Genomic DNA, 10,000 nt, shown 5'->3' with positions numbered 1-10,000 from the left:
TGGGAAAGCCCCGAGAGGCTGGGTCGAATAAGGTCTTTCAATTTTTTATGTTTGTCCACCCAGGGTGTCCGTGTCCCCTGGTGTGTCCGTCATAGCGCCCCCTAGGCGGGCACGCCGTAGGACCGAGCCCCTGTCGCTCCGGCCCTGGGAAAAGCCCCGAGAGGCTGGGTCGAATCAGGTCTTTCCATTTTTTATGTTTGTCCACCCAGGGTGTCCGTGTCCCCTGGTGTGTCCGTCATAGCGCCCCCTAGGCGGGCACGCCGTAGGACCGAGCCCCTGTCGCTCCGGCCCTGGGAAAAGCCCCGAGAGGCTGGGTCGAATCAGGTCTTTCAAATTTTTATGTTTGTCCACCCAGGGTGTCCGTGTCCCCTGGTGTGTCCGTCATAGCGCCCCCTAGGCAGGCACGCCGTAGGGCCGAGCCCCTGTCGCTCCGGCCCTGGGAAAAGCCCCGAGAGGCTGGGTCGAATCAGGTCTTTCAATTTTTTTATGTTTGTCCACCCAGGGTGTCCGTGTCCCCTGGTGTGTCCGTCATAGCGCCCCCTAGGCGGGCACGCCGTAGGACCGAGCCCCTGTCGCTCCGGCCCTGGGAAAAGCCCCGAGAGGCTGGGTCGAATCAGGTCTTTCAATTTTTTATGTTTGTCCACCCAGGGTGTCCGTGTCCCCTGGTGTGTCCGTCATAGCGCCCCCTAGGCGGGCACGCCGTAGGACCGAGCCCCTGTCGCTCCGGCCCTGGGAAAGCCCCGAGAGGCTGGGTCGAATCAGGTCTTTCAATTTTTATGTTTGTCCATCCATGGTTTAAATGTCCCGAAATGTGTCCGGGATAGCGCCCCCTGGCCGGGCGCGCACTCAGGACCGAGCCCCTGTCGCTCGAGTCCTGGAAGTCCTTAAGAAAGAGGCTGGTCTGAAATCAGGTCGAAAAAATTTTTATGTTTGTCCATCCATGGTTTAAATGTCCCGAAATGTGTCCGGGATAGCGCCCCCTGGCCGGGCGCGCACTCAGGACCGAGCCCCTGTCGCTCGAGTCCTGGAAGTCCTTAAGAAAGAGGCTGGTCTGAAATCAGGTCGAAAAATTTTTTATGTTTGTTCTTCCAGGGTGTCCATGTCCCTAAATGTGTCCGAGATAGCGCCCCCTAGGCGGCCACGCATGTCCGCGTGAGCCCCTGTCCTCAGAGCCTGGAAGAACCATTCGAAAAAAGAACCATCGAAAAGAGGGGGAAAATCCAACTTTTGAGTCCCAAAATAGCTCACTTTGACTCGGACACATTTCCTGCCAATTCGGCCTGTCTAAGCCTGGCGCACCTACTAACGTGATGGGGGTGTTTTGGTAGACCTGGTAAAAACAGGGAAAATCGAAAGAGGCTTAAAGTAGGCTAGAACTCAAGCCTCTCTCGTTGTTGGACTTAGAAAAAATCCGGCTCGAAAAATAAATCCCATTGAAATGCATTGGGCTTGGCGCTGGGATTTTTTTCTAAGTATGTGAACGAAAGAGGCTAAGGAGGCTGGAAGTTAGGCCTCTCTCGTTGTTGGACTTAGAAAAAATCCACTTTTTTTGGCTGGGATTTTTTCTAAGTGTCACATGGAAGAGGCTAAACAGGCTGGAGGCCAGGCCTCTCTCGTTGTTGGACTTAGAAAAAATCCCAAAAGTGGACACTCTGACAAAATCACGCATGTTGACACTTAGGCAAAAAATCCAACTTTTGCTCCACGGAAGAAAGAGGCTAAGGAGGCTGGAAGTTAGGCCTCTCTCGTTGTTGGACTTAGAAAAAATCCACTTTTTTTGCACGGGATTTTTTCTAAGTGTCTCATGGAAGAGGCTAGACAGGCTGGAGGCCAGGCCTCTCTCGTTGTTGGACTTTGAAAAAATCCCAAAAGTGGACACTCTGACAAAATCACGCATGTTGACACTTTGGCAAAAAATCCAACTTTTTTGGACTTGGCCCGGCTTTTCTTCCATTTGTCCCCCACTTGGGCTGGTTCACTCCTGGGTATCTTTTGGTCATTCCCGGGGGCCCCGGAGCTCGCGCAGCTCGCTGCGGGACTTCTGGAACTCCATCCTGGGTAGGATTTTTAAACAATTTCGGACCTTTTTCCAACTTTTTCTCAAATTGTCCCCCACTTTCGCTGGTTCACTCCTGGGTATCTTTTGGTCATTCCCGGGGGTCCCGGAGCTCGCGCAGCTCGCTGCGGGACTTCTGGAACTCCATCCTGGGTAGGATTTTTAAACAATTTCGGACCTTTTTCCAACTTTTTCTCAAATTGTCCCCCACTTTGGCTGGTTCACTCCTGGGTATCTTTTGGTCATTCCCGGTGTTCCTGCGGCTCGGGCAGCTCACTGCGGGGCTTCTGGAACTCCATCCTGGGTAGGATTTTTAAACAATTTCGGCCCTTTTTCCAACTTTTTCTCAAATTGTCCCCCACTTTTGATGGTTCACTTCTGGGTGCCTTTTGGTCATTCCCGGTGTTCCTGCGGCTCGCGCAGCTCGCTGCGGGGCTTCTGGAACTCCATCCTGGGTAGGATTTTTAATCAATTTCGGACCTTTTTCCAACTTTTTCTCAAATTGTCCCCCACTTTTGATGGTTCACTTCTGGGTGCCTTTTGGTCATTCCCGGTGTTCCTGCGGCTCGGGCAGCTCACTGCGGGGCTTCTGGAACTCCATCCTGGGTAGGATTTTTAAACAATTTCGGCCCTTTTTCCAACTTTTTCTCAAATTGTCCCCCACTTTTGATGGTTCACTTCTGGGTGCCTTTTGGTCATTCCCGGTGTTCCTGCGGCTCGCGCAGCTCGCTGCGGGGCTTCTGGAACTCCATCCTGGGTAGGATTTTTAATCAATTTCGGACCTTTTTCCAACTTTTTCTCAAATTGTCCCCCACTTTTGATGGTTCACTTCTGGGTGCCTTTTGGTCATTCCCGGTGTTCCTGCGGCTCGTGCAGCTCGCTGCGGGGCTTCTGGAACTCCATCCTGGGTAGGATTTTTAATCAATTTTGGACCTTTTTCCAACTTTTTCTCAAATTGTCCCCCACTTTGGCTGGTTCACTTCTGGGTGCCTTTTGGTCATTCCCGGTGTTCCTGCGGCTCGTGCAGCTCGCTGCGGGACTTGTGGAACTCCATCCTGGGTAGGATTTTTAAACAATTTGGTACTTTTTCCTCCTTTTCCTCCATTTTCCCCCCACTTTCGCTGGTTCACTTCTGGGTGCCTTTTGGTCATTCCCGGTGTTCCTGCGGCTCGTGCAGCTCGCTGCGGGGCTTCTGGAACTCCATCCTGGGTAGGATTTTTAAACAATTTGGTACTCTTTCCTCCTTTTCCTCCATTTTCCCCCCACTTTCGCTGGTTCACTTCTGGGTGCCTTTTGGTCATTCCCGGTGTTCCTGCGGCTCGTGCAGCTCGCTGCGGGGCTTCTGGAACTCCATCCTGGGTAGGATTTTTAATCAATTTCGGACCTTTTTCCAACTTTTTCTCAAATTGTCCCCCACTTTTGATGGTTCACTTCTGGGTGCCTTTTGGTCATTCCCGGTGTTCCTGCGGCTCGTGCAGCTCGCTGCGGGACTTGTGGAACTCCATCCTGGGTAGGATTTTTAAACAATTTGGTACTTTTTCCTCCTTTTCCTCCATTTTCCCCCCACTTTCGCTGGTTCACTTCTGGGTGCCTTTTGGTCATTCCCGGTGTTCCTGCGGCTCGTGCAGCTCGCTGCGGGGCTTCTGGAACTCCATCCTGGGTAGGATTTTTAATCAATTTCGGACCTTTTTCCAACTTTTTCTCAAATTGTCCCCCACTTTTGATGGTTCACTTCTGGGTGCCTTTTGGTCATTCCCGGTGTTCCCGCGGCTCGCGCAGCTCGCTGCGGGGCTTCTGGAACTCCATCCTGGGTAGGATTTTTAATCAATTTCGGACCTTTTTCCAACTTTTTCTCAAATTGTCCCCCACTTTTGATGGTTCACTTCTGGGTGCCTTTTGGTCATTCCCGGTGTTCCTGCGGCTCGTGCAGCTCGCTGCGGGGCTTCTGGAACTCCATCCTGGGTAGGATTTTTAAACAATTTGGTACTTTTTCCTCCTTTTCCTCCATTTTCCCCCCACTTTCGCTGGTTCACTTCTGGGTGCCTTTTGGTCATTCCCGGTGTTCCTGCGGCTCGTGCAGCTCGCTGCGGGGCTTCTGGAACTCCATCCTGGGTAGGATTTTTAATCAATTTCGGACCTTTTTCCAACTTTTTCTCAAATTGTCCCCCACTTTCGCTGGTTCGCTTCTGGGTGCCTTTTGGTCATTCCCGGTGTTCCTGCGGCTCGTGCAGCTCGCTGCGGGACTTGTGGAACTCTACCCTGGGTGGGATCATATGATTTTCAACCCATTTTGGACCTTTTTCCCGACTTTCCCTCCATTTCCCTCCCACTTTCGATGGTCCACTCCTGGGTGTCTTTTGGTCATTCCCGGGACCCGGGAAGCCTCGGGCCTGCGGCGGGACTTGTGGATCTCCATGCTGGGCATGATTTTATGAGTTTTCTGGACTTTCTCTTCCCCGGGACCCGGGAGGCAGGCGGCTGGACGTTATGCCCCCTAAAATCCCTCCCTTTGCTCGTAAGGCCAATTTTCCTCCGGATTTACTCTCTATAGACCCCAAGGAAAAAAATACCCGACCGGCGTCCATTTTTGACATCGGTCTCCGATCTAGGGCACGCGGGCCGAAAGCGGTACGCCGGTTCCGAAATCCGGCCCCCGCATTTTTTGGGTATTTTTTGAAAAAAATGGCATTTTTGGGACCGGGGGGACTTGCTGGACTCAGTCCCGGGTGCGGATTTTGAAAACGTTGAGGACTTTTGGATTTTCCCCCAGCTTTTCTCCCCCACTTGCAGTTTGACTTTGCGGGGTGCGTTACGGCTGTGCCGGGCGTCCCTGGACTCGGGTGGCCAGCTGCGGGGCTGGTGGGGGACTGATTTTTGAACACTTTGAGGACTTTTGGCTACTATGCCAGCTTTTCTCCCCCACTTGCAGTGTGACTTTGCGGGCCTTGTTACGGAGGTGCCGGGCTTCCCTGGACTCGGGTGGCCAGCTGCGGGACTCGTGGGACTGATTTTGGAACACTTTGAGGACATTTAACTTCTTTCCCAGCTTTTTTCCCCTCCACTTCCAGTTTGACTTTGCGGGGTGCGTTATGGACGTGCTGGGCATCCCGGAACTCGGGCGGCCGGCTGCGGGACATTTTGCCCTCCTCCAAACCCCAGCCCTCTTTGTTTATCATGCCTATTTTCTGCTGGACACACACCCTCTCTTTTGAGCTGCCTCTTTTTTTAAATTTGGATATGATTTATTGATGAATGGATTTGTTTTCCCCTTTTTAAATGATGGTTGGTGTCTATCTTTTTAATACTTGCTTCTGGCTGCAGCCGAGACTTACAGTGTGATGCATCCAACCCCAACCCTGGTTTTTGTTTCCCTTAAAAACTTGGGGAAATGGACAGCTTTTTGGGGGGGCACTTCCAGCAAATGGAGGGACCTATTTGGAATTCCCCACTCGGGTGGAGATCCACGGCGAGCCGGCCTTCCTAAAGGGACAGCAACATGGACACTCTGCCATCATTGCAGCTTCTTTTTTTTTGGGGGGCACTCTGTCATATTTCCAGCTTTTTTTCGTGCTGACTTCCAGCAAATAGAGGGACCTGTTTTGAATTCCCTACCCGGGTGTAGATCCACGGCAAGCCGGCCTTCTTCAAGGGACAGGCACCCCCCTGTCCCTTGACACCTGCTTCCCTCCTCGGCGTCACCGAAATCCCACAAAATGACTCAAAATAGGGCCCCAAATGACATCACTCGGTCCGGTTCTTTGGGTCTCACTCGGGGGCTTCTTTGACTCTGGAAGGCATGGTGAACCAAAAGTAGACACTTGGAAAAAATCCCCACTTTACAAGTTGACACTTTGAAAAAAAATCCCGACTATATAAGTTGACACTTGGAAAAAATCCCCACTTTATAAGTTGACACTTGGAAAAAATCCCGACTTTATAAGTTGACACTTAGAAAAAATCCCCACTTTATAAGTTGACACTTAGAAAAAATCCCGACTTTATAAGTTGACACTTAGAAAAAATCCCCACTTTATTTTGGAAGGGTTGGTACACCAAAAGTGGACACTTAGAAAAAATCCCCACTTTATTTTGGAAAGGTTGGTACACCAAAAGTGGACACTTAGAAAAAATCCCCACTTTATTTTGGAAAGGTTGGTACACCAAAAGTGGACACTTAGAAAAAATCCCGACTTTGACTTTCGCAGGTCTATTACACTAAAAGTTGACACTCTGTCATATTTCCAGCTTTTTTTTGTGCTGACTTCCAGCAGATAGAGGGACCTATTTTGAATTCCCTACCCTGGTGCAGAACCACGGCAAGCCGGCCTTCCTAAAGGCACAGGCACATGGACACTCTGCCATAAGTGCAGCTTTTTCTTCTAAGGGTGCAGCGGCGGCGGAAGTCCACCGGAGGGCTCCAAATCCCCGCTTTCCTTTTTAGGCTTAAAGTGGCTTTTCCCTCCTTAAAAACTTGGGGAAATGGACAGCTTTTTGGGGGGGCACTTCCAGCAAATAGAGGGACCTATTTGGAATTCCCCACCCGGGTGGAGATCCACGGCAAGCCGGCCTTCTTAAAGGGACAGGCACATGGACACTCTGCCATCATTGCAGCTTCTTCTTTTTTTTTTTCCCCTGTCATATTTCCAGCTTTTTTGTGCTGACTTCCAGCAAATAGAGGGACCTATTTTGAATTCCCTACCCGGGTGTAGATCCACGGCAAGCCGGCCTTCTTAAAGGGACAGGCACCCTCCCTCCCGGAACACCTGCTTCCCTCCTCGGCGTCACCGAAATCCCACAAAATGACTCAAAATAGGGCCCCAAATGACATCACTCGGTCCGGTTTTTTGGGTCTCACTCGGGGGCTTCTTTGACTCTGGAAGGCATGGTGAACCAAAAGTGGACACTTGGAAAAAAATCCCCACTTTATAAGTTGACACTTAGAAAAAAATCCCGACTATATAAGTTGACACTTAGAAAAAATCCCGACTATATAAGTTGACACTTAGAAAAAATCCCCACTTTATTTTGGAAGTGTTGGTACACCAAAAGTTGACACTTAGAAAAAATCCCGACTTTATTTTGGAAGGGTTGGTACACCAAAAGTTGACACTTAGAAAAAATCCCGACTTTATTTTGGAAGGGTTGGTACACCAAAAGTTGACACTTAGAAAAAATCCCAACTTTTACACTTAGAAAAAATCCAGCTTTTTGTTGCTGACTTCCATTAAATAGAGGGACTTTTTCCATGTTTCTTAACCGGGTGTCGATCCAAGGCGGGTGGGCCTTCTGGAAGCGACACCCTCCTAGATACTCTGTCATATTTGCAGCTTTTTGTTGCTGACTTCCATTAAATAGAGGGACTTTTTTCATTTTTCTTAACCGGGTGTCGATCCAAGGCAGGTGGGCCTTCTGGAAGCGACACCCTCCTTGACACTTAGAAAAAAATCCAGCTTTTTGTTGCCGACTTCCATTAAATAGAGGGACTTTTTTCATTTTTCTTAACCGGGTGTCGATCCAAGGCAGGTGGGCCTTCTGGAAGCGACACCCTCCTTGACACTTAGAAAAAATCCAGCTTTTTGTTGCTGACTTCCATTAAATAGAGGGACTTTTTCCATGTTTCTTAGCCGGGTGTCGATCCAAGGCAGGTGGGCCTTCTGGAAGCAACACCCTCCTTGACACTTAGAAAAAATCCAGCTTTTTGTTGCTGACTTCCATCAAATAGAGGGACTTTTTTCATTTTTCTTAACCGGGTGGTGATCCAAGGCGGGTGGGCCTTCTGGAAGCGACACCCTCCTTGACACTTAGAAAAAATCCAGCTTTTTGTTGCTGACTTCCATCAAATAGAGGGACTTTTTCCATGTTTCTTAGCCGGGTGTCGATCCAAGGCAGGTGGGCCTTCTGGAAGCAACACCCTCCTTGACACTTAGAAAAAATCCAGCTTTTTGTTGCTGACTTCCATCAAATAGAGGGACTTTTTTCATTTTTCTTAACCGGGTGTCGATCCAAGGCAGGTGGGCCTTCTGGAAGCGACACCCTCCTTGACACTTAGAAAAATTCCAGCTTTTTGTTGCTGACTTCCATCAAATAGAGGGACTTTTTTCATTTTTCTTAACCGGGTGTCGATCCAAGGCAGGTGGGCCTTCTGGAAGCGACACCCTCCTTGACACTTAGAAAAAATCCAGCTTTTTGTTGCTGACTTCCATCAAATAGAGCGACTTTTTTCATTTTTCTTAACCGGGTGTCGATCCAAGGCAGGTGGGCCTTCTGGAAGCGACACCCTCCTTGACACTTAGAAAAAATCCAGCTTTTTGTTGCTGACTTCCATCAAATAGAGCGACTTTTTTCATTTTTCTTAACCGGGTGTCGATCCAAGGCGGGTGGGCCTTCTGGAAGCGACCCTCTCCTTGACACTTAGAAAAAATCCAGCTTTTTGTTGCTGACTTCCATTAACTAGAGGGACTTTTTTCATTTTTCTTAACCGGGTGGTGATCCAAGGCGGGTGGGCCTTCTGGAAGCGACACCCTCCTTGACACTTAGAAAAAATCCAGCTTTTTGTTGCTGACTTCCATCAAATAGAGGGACTTTTTCCATGTTTCTTAGCCGGGTGTCGATCCAAGGCAGGTGGGCCTTCTGGAAGCGACACCCTCCTTGACACTTAGAAAAAATCCAGCTTTTTGTAGCTGACTTCCATCAAATAGAGGGACTTTTTCCATGTTTCTTAACCGGGTGTCGATCCAAGGCAGGTGGGCCTTCTGGAAGCGACCCTCTCCTTGACACTTAGAAAAAATCCAGCTTTTTGTTGCTGACTTCCATCAAATAGAGGGACTTTTTCCATGTTTCTTAACCGGGTGTCGATCCAAGGCAGGTGGGCCTTCTGGAAGCGACACCCTCCTTGACACTTAGAAAAAATCCAGCTTTTTGTTGCTGACTTCCATCAAATAGAGGGACTTTTTTCATTTTTCTTAACCGGGTGGTGATCCAAGGCGGGTGGGCCTTCTGGAAGCGACACCCTCCTTGACACTTAGAAAAAATCCAGCTTTTTGTTGCTGACTTCCATCAAATAGAGGGACCTATTTGGAATTCCCCACCCGGGTGGAGATCCACGGCAAGCCGGCTTTCCTAAAGGGACAGGCACATGGACACTATTCGCAGCTTCTTTTTTTTTGGCACTGACTTCCAGCTAAGGGTGCAGCGGCGGCGGAAGTCCACCGGAGGGCTCCAAATCCCCGCTTTCCTTTTTAGGCTTAAAGTTGCCTTTCCCTCTTTAGAGCCTTGGGCAAATGTACAGCTCTATTTTGTGCTGACTTCCAGCAAAAAGAGGGACATACTTCCAGCAAAAAGAGGGACATATTTTGAAATCCCCACCCGGGGGGAGATCCACGGCAAGCCGGCCTTCTTAAAGGGACAGGCACCCCCCTCCCGGAACACCTGCTTCGCTCCTCGGCGTCACCGAAATCCCACAAAATGACTCAAAATAGGGCCCCAAATGACATCACTCGGCCCGGTTGTTTAGGTCTCACTCTGGGGCTTCTATGACCCTGGAGGGCATGGTACAGCAAAAGTGGACACTTAGAAAAAATCCCGACTTTTAAAAGTTGACACTTAGAAAAAATCCCGACTTTTAAAAGTTGACACTTAGAAAAAATCCCGACTTTATTTTGGAAGGGTTGGTACGCGAAAAGTTGACACTTAGAAAAAATCCCGACTTTGTTTTGGAAGGGTTGGTACTCCAAAAGTTGACACTTAGAAAAAATCCCGACTTTGTTTTGGAAGGGTTGGTACTCCAAAAGTTGACACTTAGAAAAAATCCCGACTTTGTTTTGGAAGGGTTGGTACTCCAAAAGTTGACACTTAGAAAAAATCCCGACTTTGTTTTGGAAGGGTTGGTACTCCAAAAGTTGACACTTAGAAAAAATCCCGACTTTGTTTTGGAAGGGTTGGTAC

Source organism: Nerophis ophidion, unplaced genomic scaffold (assembly GCF_033978795.1).
Source record: "Nerophis ophidion isolate RoL-2023_Sa unplaced genomic scaffold, RoL_Noph_v1.0 HiC_scaffold_180, whole genome shotgun sequence".
In the NCBI taxonomy this organism is placed as follows: Eukaryota; Metazoa; Chordata; class Actinopteri; order Syngnathiformes; family Syngnathidae; genus Nerophis; species Nerophis ophidion.
Note: the sequence above shows the minus strand (reverse complement) of the source record.